We start from the raw sequence: 14,480 nt of genomic DNA, 5'->3' as shown, positions 1-14,480 counted from the left end.
TTCTCCTGGACATGTTTGGGAATCATGATTGTAAACAAGTATTCCAACTTTCAAATTAATATCTCAAACAGTTCAGTCAAAAAGTGGACTGGTACTAAAAACTTAACCAAGATTCTAAGTCGATAAAAGGCCTTAATTTTTAAAACAAATCCTTGACAGAGTTACCTTCTCTTGCGTACAGATGGGGGTAATGATGTGAAATAGCATTAAAAGTTTCAAAGCAATATCTCAAAGGGTTAAGGCAATAAGTGGATTTTACCCATATTCAATGTATTTTCTAAGTCAAAAAGGGGCATAATTCTGTCAAAAACCTTGACAGAGTTATGTCCTCTTGTCTGTTGATGAAGGTCGTGATGGTAAACAAGTATGGTCAGTTTCAAAGCAATACCTCCAATGGTTTTGAAATAAAGTGAGGTGGTACAAAAACTTAACCAAGCTCAATACACTTTCTAAGTCAAAAAAGGGCCATAATTCTGTCAAAACCCTTGACAGAGTTATGTACTCTTGTCTGTAGATGGAGGTTATGATGGTGAACAAGTATGGTAAGTTTCAAAGCCATACTTGTAATACTTCTGAAATAAAGTGGGGTGGTACGAAAAACTTAACCAAGGTGTGACGCCGACGCCGACGCCGGGGCGAGTAGGATAGCTCCCCTTTTCATAGAAAAGTCGAGCTAAAAATTATTAAAGGGCCATAACTCTGACAAAAATCATTGAACCGGAAAATGCTGACAATATGCACAACTAGACTTGGTACTAATCATTCCTGTAAAGTTTGGATGAAATTGCACCAGTAGTTTATGAGGAGTTGTCCGGACAAGTTTTGTGACGGACGGACAGACGGACGGACAGACGGACGACGGAGAAGTGATCCCTATATGTCGCCACTACTCCGTAGAGGCGACACAAAAAAATCCAATCAATCAATGTCAAAATATCACATTAATACGAGGGTTGTTCAAAAAGTAATAGGACTAAGAGTCTTATGTCTCCATATTCCATTAGATTTTAAATATTTTCATATCCACGGCAATAGTTAATTGTTTTCTACAACTTCAGCATAAGTTTATTGAATTATTGCGCTAAACACGTGTTCCCTGTGATATTAAATAACCATGGTAACACGCACCCGGCGCAGCGCATCAAAATTTTTTGACGCTATTTTGTACTTTCAGTTTATTCATAATATGTTGTCTTTTCCCCCTAATATTTCACCAACACATTTCATCATATTAAAGTGTCATGTTGTCCAAATTTGACGTCATTCAGACAAGAAATCGCTAAACTATAACGTTTTGAACAGCAGTGATAATCGCGTTAAATGTAGAAAAATGACGTTCGTTGAAAAACTTAAAATGTGTACGATCATTAAATTTTGCCAACAGATAGGCCCTACTCCTTCAGCTACGTATGAAAAGATTAAATTTTCACAGAACAATAATTAGGCAATTAGGACACTCGTTTTCAGCTGGAGAAAGCAGTTCAAAGACGGTGAATATGAGATCACAGACACGAAAGGGCTAGGGAGAAAGCGGAAAATTGACGGACGTTAGAGACGTTAATTGCAATAGCGCTACAAAAGTATCGGCGATATACAGTCCGCGAACTGTCCGGCATGTTTGATGTTTGCATCGGGTATACTGTTTCAGTTCTAAGAAAATTATTGAATAGGGGAAATTTGTTTTAAACACTATTTTATTTTATTAGATATATATGTGTGTGTGTGTTATCATTGAATAAATTTGATAATGATACGCGGTAATTATTGGTATCAATTTTTCTCGATTTCGTTTAATAAATGATAGCCTGTGCTCAGAAGAAGAGAATATTTTTCAATTAATAAGCATTTTTAATTTACTGTACATAATCATATTGTTTTAAGAATGTAAGATGGCATGTGTAAATAAATAATATAAATCACTTTGTCATTTACATTATATGTACATGCCCGTTTAGCTTCCAGAATACTCAAAATCACGAGATCAAACCGAAAGTTGCCGGCCACCGGGCATGTTTCGAATAAAGAAATGAAAATGTGATTGCTTTTTTTCGCTACATCTCCACATATGAGTTCTGGTTATAGTTACATGATTCAAGCACCTAGAACATTGCGGAGAATAATTTCAGAAAGAATGACGCTGTTTACATTTTGAATTTATTTTGCAACGTCATGAACGTCATTTATTTAACAATTAGCGTGCGCCGGGTCGCGTACCCCTTGTCATTTGTAAGTTGTACAAAATTGTTGTTTTTAAACATATTGTATTGATTTTTTCACTGTATATAGAAGACAAATTCCGATATTCGATTTTTGTAAACTCGTGTACGTAGATAAAAAAATTTGAACAGTAGAGCTGCAGTCCTATTACTTTTTGAACAACCCTCGTAGAAGTTAAAATATTGAATAAAACTGTATTAAATTATAACCCTATTAATTTATATTACCGTATGTATGTACATGAACTGAATTCTGGACAGTTGATAATTTAAGGCCAAACACTTTTAAACATAACAAAATAGTAATATATCCTTACATTCTGAATAATATTTGTGCTGCTGGAAGGAAAAACATCTTTTTAAAATAGTTTTATTGGCACTGCATGAGATTATCAATTAAATTTCAATGATCAGCTTTATATTAATAGCAGACACCAAGGCTGCTGGGATAATAAATGAAAATAAATGAAAATAATGAAAAAAATCAACACATTTTCCATTAAGTTAAACATAATAATTATTCATTTAAAAAAAAATAATTAAAAAAAATCATCCCAAAACAACAACAGTAACAATTATAGTATAACAACAATACTTTCTTTTTGCAACATAGCAGTCAAAACAACCTCCTCAGATTTATAAATAACCCAATAGTTGAATACTCACAGAAAAATCCTATATTCCAACACAGACAATACAACTCAACTGTAACAACTCTCAATTCATTCTGCTACATAAAAATGCCAGTACATGAAAAAAAAAAAATACAGTAACTTTTTCAATCAGCCGTGCATCCAATTTTCTGAGACAAAATCAATAATCAGACATTATGATGCCAGATCAACGTCCCTGATCAATGTTGTCAAATACATATGAAATAAATAGAGCGTACTATTTTTCCCCTAAATAGCAAATATCCATTATGGTTCATTGATCCAATTCAATTATCAAAATGCTTCCTAGGGAACTAAAAAAGAGCACATCTGAGCTTTGGAAAACGCCTGCACAGCACAAATTTAGGTTAAATAATGATCACTGACAACAGCTTTGGGGACTTTTTAACGCGAGATGTGTGGGAATATACTCAGATGGGATGCTCCATCTGAAAGCTCAAACAGTTAACGATGCTTCTATATTTATAATAACAATATAATATTTGCATGATAACAGAATATTCCTGTTGTATCTGGTTTATTAACATAGCTGTTGACACTAGAATCCGTTGTTAAAAACTCTATTTTCAGCATAATTTTCTGAATGGACTTGTCCAGCTTCTATTTTTAGAATTGTCCATTATCAATTTTGGGGGTATCAGGATGAAAGTCGAATGGTTAAAGTCTCAAGGCAACAGTTTCCTGTAGATGCCATATCAAACTTTTAAAACATGTAGGTTGGCCTGGCTCTATATATACTGGTTGCAACAATTAAAGGCTGGTTCAAGCATGTAAATTAAGGTTGCATTATAATAACACAGTGAAAAATTATGCAAACAAAATTTATGTTTCAGGATGCTAAAGAGAAATATTATTACTTAATTGAATTACCATTGTATCAAAAATATATAAATAGAGCATCTCACATAAATTATAACATTGAGTTATAATAGCCTTCAACATCCCATTAGATATAGCTTTCTAACATAAAAGAATATATTTACGACCTAGTGGGATTTGAACACAAAGAAATTATTGGTAACTGATTCAAAGTTAGTGACCGTAACCACTCAGCCTATGATTCCCTTTCATTGTGAAACCATCAAACAGTCTCTAAATGAAGAAAAACGAAAGCACTAAAAATTGTTCAAAAAAAGAAAAATTGAAAATGTTGCAAGCTCAATGGTTCCTTTGAACCTATTCATGGACAGAAGTGTTTAAAAAGCAAGCTACACTGTCCACATTATGTAACCTTAACATCAACCAATTATTTTAGCTTCAATGCTAGTAGATACTTTCTTTAACTTCCTGACTGTTTTTATTGCTCACTTCCTATATAATAGCTTGTTAGTTAAGTTATTACCTCAAGTTAATTATCCATTCTGTAACAAATTGACTCAAGTAGAAAAATCCATTACTCACTTCTAATTCTGCACATCTGTTTATCCCACAGAATAGTACTTGTAATTTTCAATTCTGAACGCAGGTGAAATCAGAAGTTTAAAATGCTTTTAAATCAAATGCAGCTTTCTTCTAGGAAAATAATTAAAAGTAATTTACTGGCATGACACCGAGAAGAAGTATCAGTATTAATTTTCATTGATCTTTAATTTTGTAGACTTTTTTCTTTAAATAATTTATTCAGTGCTTTCAATTAGTGCTTATTCAATGTGGCTAAAATTTTGCCCCACTTCCCCCTGCTAAAACATATTACATCTTTTCCCTATTTTTTAAAATAATTTCACTGCACCAGTTAAACAAAATAAAAAAATTTCTTTTTATTTTAGATTTATGTAACTGAAAGAAAGGGATTTTTTTAATTAAAAGTTTAAAACGATAATGGTACATGTTGTACCACAATTTTAAATACATGTTTCCCTTCTTTCTTTTTTCAATTTTCCTCCATTAGCCATAATTCAATTTTATACTCCCCCACCTACTGGGCCCTGCAACATTCGGCCATCCAAAAAAAAATGTTTGTTTGCAGTAACGCGACCGACTCACAAAATTTGCCCCTACTCAAATTTTTTTTTCATGGTCTGGATAAAAAATTATTTTTTTTAATCAGAAAATTATGCCTTGTGCTTTGTTTTCATTCTTTTAAAGGTTAATAGAAGAAATAAAATGTAGGTCTTATTAAATTAGAATTCAGTTATCAATTTATTAATTGTTACCAGACTATCAAAGCAATTTTGAAATTCTATGTTTATTTGGGAGTACAGTTCACTAAAAAAAAAAAAAAAATCGACCTACCTACCCACCTTCAAAATTCTGGGTCGGGTTACTGCAAACAAACATTTTTTTAGGGATGGCCTTCTTGTAAAAGTGAAGCATTGTAATATTTTTCATGACTTGGGGTTAATAATCATAAAAATAATCAGCCCTTCAAAATAACATGCTAAATATCTTAAATGACTTGTCAATCTTTCAATCAGGACAAATCGATTCAATGACATCATTTTTAGGGGAAATTATCAAAATTAAAATAGTGACTTCAGAATACTGCAATTTATTAAAATGTTTAAAGAAAGAAATTGCAAAGAGTCAAGAATTTAACAAACTTATGATAAACAAATAATTTGAATATTTTAACAAGAGTGACCGCATGCAGTGTTCACGCTCATCTGTTAAGAAAAACATTCTAAGTTTAAAAGGGGAATAACTCAAAAACAATTTGCTTTAAAAATTATGCCCCTTGTTTAATAATGACTGTTAAAAATTATGCCCCTTGTTTAATAATGACTGTTTCATGTCAAAATAGTATTCCAAATTTCATGTTGATAACTTTTAAAATATTTTAAAAATGGACTACTTAATAAAGTTTTTGCATGATGCCAATGAAGATGCAGCGGCATAATAGCTCAGCTTTTTTCTCCATAACAGATGAGCTAAAAAGACATGGTGACTCATATTGCCTTAGGTATAAATTAGATTTTCTCAACATTAACAAAAGTTGCCATGTGCGTTATTATCTAAGAAGACAACTATAAATCTGCTCATCCACAATATAAATGAGCCGCGTCATGACAAAACCAACATCATGGGTTTGCTACCAGCATGGATCAAGACCAGCCTGCGCATCCATGCAGTCTGATCAGGATCCATGCTGTTCGCTTACAAACAAGTATTGAAACTGATAGCAAACAGCATGGATCCTGGTCTGGATCCATGCTGGTCGCAAACCCATTATGTTGGTTTTGTCGTGACGCGGCTCAAATGTGAGTTAATACAATAATTTTATACTTGAATGTTTATTAAGACTTTTAACAAATATTGTTACAAACTGGAACCAGATGTTACATCAAGATATATATAATTGTATAACTTGCATCAAATATTGTACTACAGTGTAGGTAACAGCTGAGTTTTGTGAGACAATCATTTTATTGACACACAACAGACTGCACAATGATGGAGCGATTCTTTGTATTAAAGAATAATCAAACAACAGAGGTTGCAGTTAATATAGATTAAAAGAAGAAAAAAACACGAAAAATCAAAGCATCTTAAATGCAACTACTCTAAATTTTAATATTACATTAAATTTTATTTTCCAAGAACATTTTAACTGAAATGTTTTTTATGAATAAAGATAATGAAATTTATCATGTTTGAATTTTATAGTAATGATATTTGTACATGTAATTGAACATGCAGGGCTGTCTCTCAGTTGGGGGGGGGAGGACCTTTACCTGTAGAAAGGGGAATTTTCCCTTCATATTCATTTCTAAGGGAAATTGAAGGAAATTTTTGATGGACAAGCATACAATTACATTGTCGTCATAGGCAAAAATGGGTTAACTCCTATAAAAGATTATCAGGAGTAAAGCCATCACTGTGCTAAAGTCAGACAACTGTGCTTGTGGTAAAAAATTTACAAGAAACAGTTTCTGTCTAGAAGCTTTATTAAATACAGGTTTAACTTAAATGACATTCAGCATACAGACAGTTTAATTAACTACTAATTGACCTGTGACCCCTGTATAATCAATGTATACAATGGAAGGGAAAATTTGCTTGCCATTAGGAGGAAATAACATTTTTTGACTAGCAGAGTAAACTGAAATAAAACCAGGGAAATCGAGAGCTCTGACGTGTCTGCCACATATAAATTTTTGTAAGACGCTGTTTTAAACTGAGATCAAATCAACCAATCAATCAATCAATCAACTTATTTGAATTCCTATTAAATTCTCAGTGATGCTGCATGAAATCCACTTAGACTGTAAGTTGACCATTGATTCTCAGTTAGTATTCTATTTGAGTAGGAACCAGTTGACAATTATTTCTTATATAGACATCTGGCTTATAGTAGTTAGACTCCAAGATTTGGCAAATCTATACAGTCTGAGGTGATGTTTATGAAGTCACTACACCCATTGATTTTTAACATTAAAAGGTATTATTACTGTGATAAGGAGAAGCTGAAAATAACTAATTACTATTTATATAGACAATTTGTTCATCAAATAACTGCGCATAGAAATTCAAGAACTTGCACATTTATATCAAACCCACATCAATGAATTATTAACTTAGAACAGTGTAATGCATATGGGGAAAATCAACATGAAAAGAACATTTTTCAATTAACCATTCATATACATGTATTATTGTACGTATATAATTTACATTATGAAATGCGTCTGCGATTAATAACCATACCATGTAAAGCAAAGAAATAAGAGACCATACTAAAGCTGTTATCTTTTTGCTAAACATCCAATTTTGGATTGAAGAGTACGATTACACAAAGTAGTATTTGCGCAAGAGCAAAATTTTTTAATGTCAAGACTTCCAAAATTCTTAGTAATGAATTGAAAATATGAGAAAACAAGATCAACAAGGAAGGGTTGCATTCAATGAAGGCATCCCCCTACACGACCCAGCAACACTGTGAGGACTACCAGCAAGGAGCCCAGCACAACGCCAAAGACAGGGCACAAGGGCAATTTAGCATGGACAGGGTGTTTATTTAAAGATTTTCATACATAAGTCATAAGCTGAAGTCCAGTGCTTAAACAAATTAGGCATACTGGTAATTTCTGCAATAACTTAGCTGTACTCTGTGTACTATACTAAACCAAAACTAGACACTTGACAGATTCAGGGGAAGGTCATTTTAAGAAATGCCTTGTGTTGTAAATAGTAAGTAATTACTATATAGAGATACAAAGTCTGTACATGGAAAGTCTGGAGGATAGCAGGGGACGTCACCAATCTCTGATAATCCCCTCCCAATCTCATCTATTATTCAGTCAAATAGGCTTTTAACGTCTCCTTTAAACTGTCCTACTGCCCTTGTCATTAGTGTAAGTGGATGACCTTGTAAACATAGGATAGTCAAGGTTGGTACACTGACTTACCATGATCTAATATTTTACAAGTACCAAGGCAACTATTCCTATATTCACAAAATTTTTGTGTATTATAGATGTGTAGATTCATTAAACAGAGGATATTGAATGAGTGTAAGTTCAATACTGATTTATTCAACGTGTTGATTAAAATTATATTATGCAAGTTCAATAAATTAAGTTATGAACCTACATGAATAATAATATTCTATTTATCTGTGACATACCCAAAATGATGACTGTTTAAAGTGAAAAATAATCACTTTTTAATTGACACACCTTATAGTGTAATGCTAACATACACTATATTTGTTTAACGAAAATGACGTCACATCAAAATATATGCACGGCCTTGCAATACCATTTTTAAGGAGCCACAAAAGAGGCAGAGGTATGTGATAACTAGTATTAGCAAATTTTGATATTACATTAAAGATAAAAGACCTCTGATATCTTATTCACATGCATTTAGTGTACTGCTACCCTGGTTAAAAGTTAACAATTAAACACACAGAAAATTTCAGACCTACAACAAATGATACACAAATCATCTTAAAACGATGTTCCCAGCCCCATCATGTTGAAAAATCTCAGTGGATTACCGGTACATTTAATCTGACAAAAATAATGTCTGTGTATATATCAAAGCCTAATTCAACTTCAAGTCTCCTATATATATGTATATTTGAAACCATTTTACAGTTCAGCTGTCATTGATTCAGTGAAAAGCATATTGAAGAATGAAGATACATCAATTTCGGATGATAAATATCAACATTACACAATATATCAATAAATACAAAATGTACCTCTTATTTTGATTTTTTCAAATGATTATACATCATACAGAAAAATATCAACAATACATCAATATTGTCTCTATCGATGACAGCTCTATTTACAACAATTTTTTTACCTATATTATAATTAATATAATTATATATCAGATCTACAGAAATTTTCTGACATTATGTGAGCACATTATGCATTGCCTTATAATTTAAGTTCTATCTTCACATGATGATCTGATACATATACATATTTTAACTGAAGGGTTCCTAAAAATTAGGCCTTTCGTATACATGTATATGCACTTTTATAATACTACACGTTTGTAACGTCGCTTTTCATTGGATAAACGTGACATTCATATACTTTCATATACACGGCTACTGTTGATTCATGAAGAAATCTTACCTTTTCTCTAAAAAATGATGCGTGCTGTATTATAAATTCGTTATAAAGATTGTTGACAGGATATATGGCCGTATATAAACGGCTGTTTGCAATATAACCCTCACCTAACAGCTTAAGTTATATTTACAAACAGCCATTTATATAGGGCCATATAACCTGTCAACAATCTTTATAACTAATAATATACATGCACATGACTGTTTAAACATTACATGTATTTGTATACAAAACAATAACTTATATTAATACAGAATGTTATATTCTTTAATCGGATATTTTATTAAATATCTAATTGACTAATTTTCAATTTGTTATTCATACAACTGTGTTATGGTTGATTAAATGGATACTTTAGTTTCCACCATTAAGGGTATTTCTAACAAAACAGGTGAAAATATTCACCATTTTGCTGCCATATTGCAAAAACATTTGATCACCTGACTATGTGATTCATAACGAGATTGAACTTTATGGGTTTGCCTAATTAATCATTCTAATACATTTTATTTTAAATATGCATGGACGACTATATACGTGCTTTTAATTTCTTTTTACAAATTACTTCTTTTTTCACTGACCGGTATATTCTCTGAAGAATAAAAGAAGTAAATAGAAATGAAATCTTGCAATATTATTGTATTGAAATCATGTCATGTGAACACAGATGTTCAAAAAGATGTTTTATATAGTTATATAGTACAATGCCTGAACTTCTTGCAAATAAGTCATACGAGGTCTCACATAACCCTGTAATGTAATGGTTGACATTAGCCAGTTTAATACACCCATTGACAGTCTCTATATGAACTACTTAAACAACCATGGCATATTGAGTGAAAAAGTACAAGTTGTTTCCCTTATCTCCGTGTACCTATATCTCTAATGCTAAAACAATGCAAATTTAGCCGTATTTAAACCACTACTTTGGGACGATTTAATGTCTGATACACCAATGAAAAGCTTGTGATCTTTATAGCTTCGTTTCAGTATATATTGTTGATAACATATTGTTGACACAATTTACAGTTTAACCTACCACATGTCAGACCATTTTACATATGTTTTATAAAGGGCGATATGCAACTCAGGTTATCTTTACATGCAATTCTACTGATTAGAATTTAGAATAGCCTGTCATCTGCTAGTTCAGAAACTGTCAATCGGTGTAGTGATGTTTTATGTAATAGGGTGAGAAAAATGTGCAGCCTGACCGGGATTCGAACCCGGGACCCTAGGAAGTGTGAGTATACTCCTTGCGAAGTGATGCAATTACTTGAGATGATGATGAATACTGTTCTGAGGCTCTACCGACTGAGCTATCCGGCCGCTTACACATCTTCTCCCCTATTTAGTGAACAATTCTGGACAGTGACAAGCAGTATAATACGCAATCTGACAGTATTAATATTTTAACGATGTTGAAATGATATTTTTATAGGATAATGCACAAGAATTAATTAGGTAAGGGGCATATTAAAATAGGATTTTATCAATATGTCTTATTCTGGTTAGATTTCATAATGGGTCTGACCTGAAACTTTAATGCCACAAATGAAAAACTTTAACACTGTTAAAAAAGAGGCTTAAAATTTAAAGTTATGGAAGCCACGGGGGAAGCCAGAGCTGTTCAAAATAAATTGTTTTTCCAATTTAAAAAAAAAAGAAACAAAAATACTTCTTTTGTTTTCCAACACATCTTCAAAGTAAATGTGTTTTTTTCTGTTCCAAACAGACTTTGAAGTCCAAATGTGTGAAGGATTATCCAGTAACTATGACACTGCTAATTATATAAAAAAATATGCAAGTTGAAAAACACTTTGTTCTCACGCTTACTTTTCATTCCAATTCTCTCATATCAGTTATTCGCATTTCATCTGAATAATCTGAATAATGTTTTACCTTAGACTTTCCATGGAAACATCGTATGAACTGCAAAATCTCATTATAATTAAGTTTTGTTTACTATGCAAATTTTCACGCAGTGATCTCCCTTTTAGTGAAAGACGGTGCATTCCCGATTTACCCCAGGATATTTAATCCTACAACAACACTAATTTGCTACGGAGCAGGGATCTATAATTTGCTATGGAGCAGGGTTCACATCCTAACAGCGTGCGTATGAAAAAAGAACATTAATAGCTGAATAAATAATCATATTTAACAGTGAATATATATGAAATGATCACATTTTTATAAAATAAGAATGAAAATAAATTAAATAGTAATTTATAAATCTTTTATTTTGCTGGAAATTTTGGATTTACTTTTAACCGGTTTACAAATATAAATAATACCAGAAATGAAGCTTTTCACGAAATGAAAAATTTCTCTATGAAATACCTAAATACACCCAAATGTTGCCCAAATATACCCAAATATAGTAATATTCATTTTTGTTTATATAAAATATAATTACGGACCCCGGACATGTCACCATTCATGTCCTTAAATGCTATCATCTGCCAAAAGGTGACGCATACATAGTAATTCACTGAATGATACTTACATACATTTATATATACAAGTCCATTTTTGTGATGTTTACTACTTTGATGCACGGGAAGTCAATGAGACCATTATATATGCATCAGATAAATTGAGTTTACCTTATATGACTGTATTTGTTAAGTTTGTGGGCAAGTATCGTCCATATTCTAAAGAATATTCTCATATGGGGATTGCTACGAAAACAGACATGCATTTATTTGTTTTAAATGGCATTAGTTTTTTTGTGAAGTTGGTTCATATGAGGCAGGGCGTATTAAACATGGTCTGTTGGCACACTTTATAGGACCTTAAAGTGTCCAACCTCATATCATCCGCTAGCTTCTTCTTACAAAATTAAAATTATATCAACAGTTTCCAAAGTGTTCAGTTTATGAAACCAGTTTCTGTTATGTTATTATACTAGTTGATTTTTTTTCTTTTGTATAAACTACTTTATAAGGTTTGTAAATTCTTCAGGGCTGGGAATCAAAACTGCGTCGTATCCTACAAAATGTAAACAAACGCCGCCATCTTGGAACGAAAAATGTATGTTTTTGTTTATAACTCTTTTTGTTGGAAATGACTGAAAACCAGATATATGTAATTTATTTGAAGGAGAAACGATAGATAAAGCAATATGAACTGCGTCGTATCCACACAATTTCATAAAAATTCTGCTCCGCTTCGAGTTGCAAGTTCGCTATAACTTTTGTTTTACAAAATAGTTGTCTAAACAACATATACCGAACGAAGCGGAAAATAGTGTAGCGTGTTAATACATATATCTGGTTTTCAGTCATTTCCAACAAAAAATGTTATAAACAAAAACATACGTTTTTCGTTCCAAGATGGCGGCGTTTGTTTACATTTTGTAGGATACGACGCAGTTTTGATTCCCAGCCCTGTTCTTGCTCCTTTAGATATTCATTTACATGGCGAAATCAAAAGTATTAAGACATGTAATGTGACAAATTTATGATTTATTACTGCTTTTTTCTGTTCATTCTAAGTTTTCACATACATTTTCTGTTTGTATTTTATCTAAAGAACTAATATCATAACCGGTAACTTCATTGTATTATAATTATACGAATTATTTTAACAGGAAGTACTACAATTATAGCTATATTGCAAAAAGGAATAAAAAGTAATTGATGATAATTCTATAGACATTTCACTCCGACCCCAACCCCCCACCAAGACTACAACGAGAACTTTTCTAAGAGAGCGGGTGCATATGTCTAGTAAGCCTAGATTGAGTTTTAATGACGGTAGTGGCTACTTAAATTTTAAGCCGAAAGTCTAATATGCGATACTCGAGAGAACGCCAGGCAATAATCTTTCTGGCATGGCTTGTTACTTGGATTAATTGGTTGTTTTCAAACCCAAGCGGTAATCCGCTCGTCTTTGGACCATTTCTATTATTTGGGATGTTTTGACTGTGTGTGAGGGCCTTCCAAACAGTTGAATGCAATATTCTAGCTGGGGTCTTACCTAGGGATTTATAAAGCCTAGTTGTTTTAAAATTTACTTTTCTCAATGTTTTGGTATTTTAACATTCCGTATCCTAGGGTTTTGTTTTGCATTTGTTGTTTGTTATTCTGGATATTGTGTGTAAATTGTATTTTAAAGTCTGGCGGACAGGTCAACGCCAAGGTATTTTGATTTTTGAACTGCTGTTCAAGCTTGTTTCACAGGGTAGAATTATAACTACAACTCCTGGCGTAGGTTCTTCAATTTAATGGAATAAATACGAAGAAAAAAAGCCTAAAAACATAAATACATGATTATAATAAAAGTTAATTAAAACATACATAAAATACAACACTTCAACAATGCAACTATTGAGCGATGCAGATATATAAGAATTCAAGTAAATGAATAAAATGAAAATAATCTTACCACGGCGTCTCAATACAAAAAGTAAATAACTTATAATAAGATATTTCCAAAAATTATATTAGATAAACAAATAGAATTTATATATTAAGTAGACTTGGTATAAGCAGGTACGTATATTATCGTTAATATATATACCTGGTATAAGCCTGGGATTCAGACGTTGATATTTTTTGCTTATTCATAACATACGCGCTATTTCATACTCGATCGTGTTTTAATAATATCAGATGTCGATTTGCCGAACAGAAGAACATAAAAAATCGGGAGACTGGAACCCAGGCTAACTTGGTATATCTATACTCGTAAAAGAATAAAGAGAAAGTGACCTAGAGAAGGAAAGTTAGCGGGAATTTGGAAGAGAGGAAATGTTAAAAACCAATGTAAAACTTTCTCTCAATTCTCTTTCATACAACGTACAACACGATTGGACATACAAAAACAGTGCACAAAATTACACGAGATACAGACATAGTTGAATTGTTCCGGCCGTTTCCGTGAATTTCTGCTAATAAGCGTACGTTACGGAACCATCCGATACAATAGCAGACGATAACAGACTCCACGGATACAAACGATAATCAACGCATGCGCGGACATTAAGAATACATTTCCCGCGACTAAATGACGAACAGTGCACGGGAAAATGAACAATTAACGTAACAAATAAA

General features: G+C 32.3%; 1 pseudogene; it reads right to left on the bottom strand.

The window, feature by feature from the left end:
* Positions 1–11,429, bottom strand: part of LOC132736791 (uncharacterized) — a 33,841-nt pseudogene extending 22,412 nt beyond the window's left edge.
* Positions 11,430–14,480: the final 3,051 nt, after the last annotated feature.

Source organism: Ruditapes philippinarum, unplaced genomic scaffold, assembly GCF_026571515.1.
Source record: "Ruditapes philippinarum isolate M1 unplaced genomic scaffold, ASM2657151v2 ctg1262_1_1_1_1, whole genome shotgun sequence".
NCBI lineage: Eukaryota > Metazoa > Mollusca > Bivalvia > Venerida > Veneridae > Ruditapes > Ruditapes philippinarum.
This window is presented reverse-complemented; position numbering and strand designations above follow the sequence as displayed.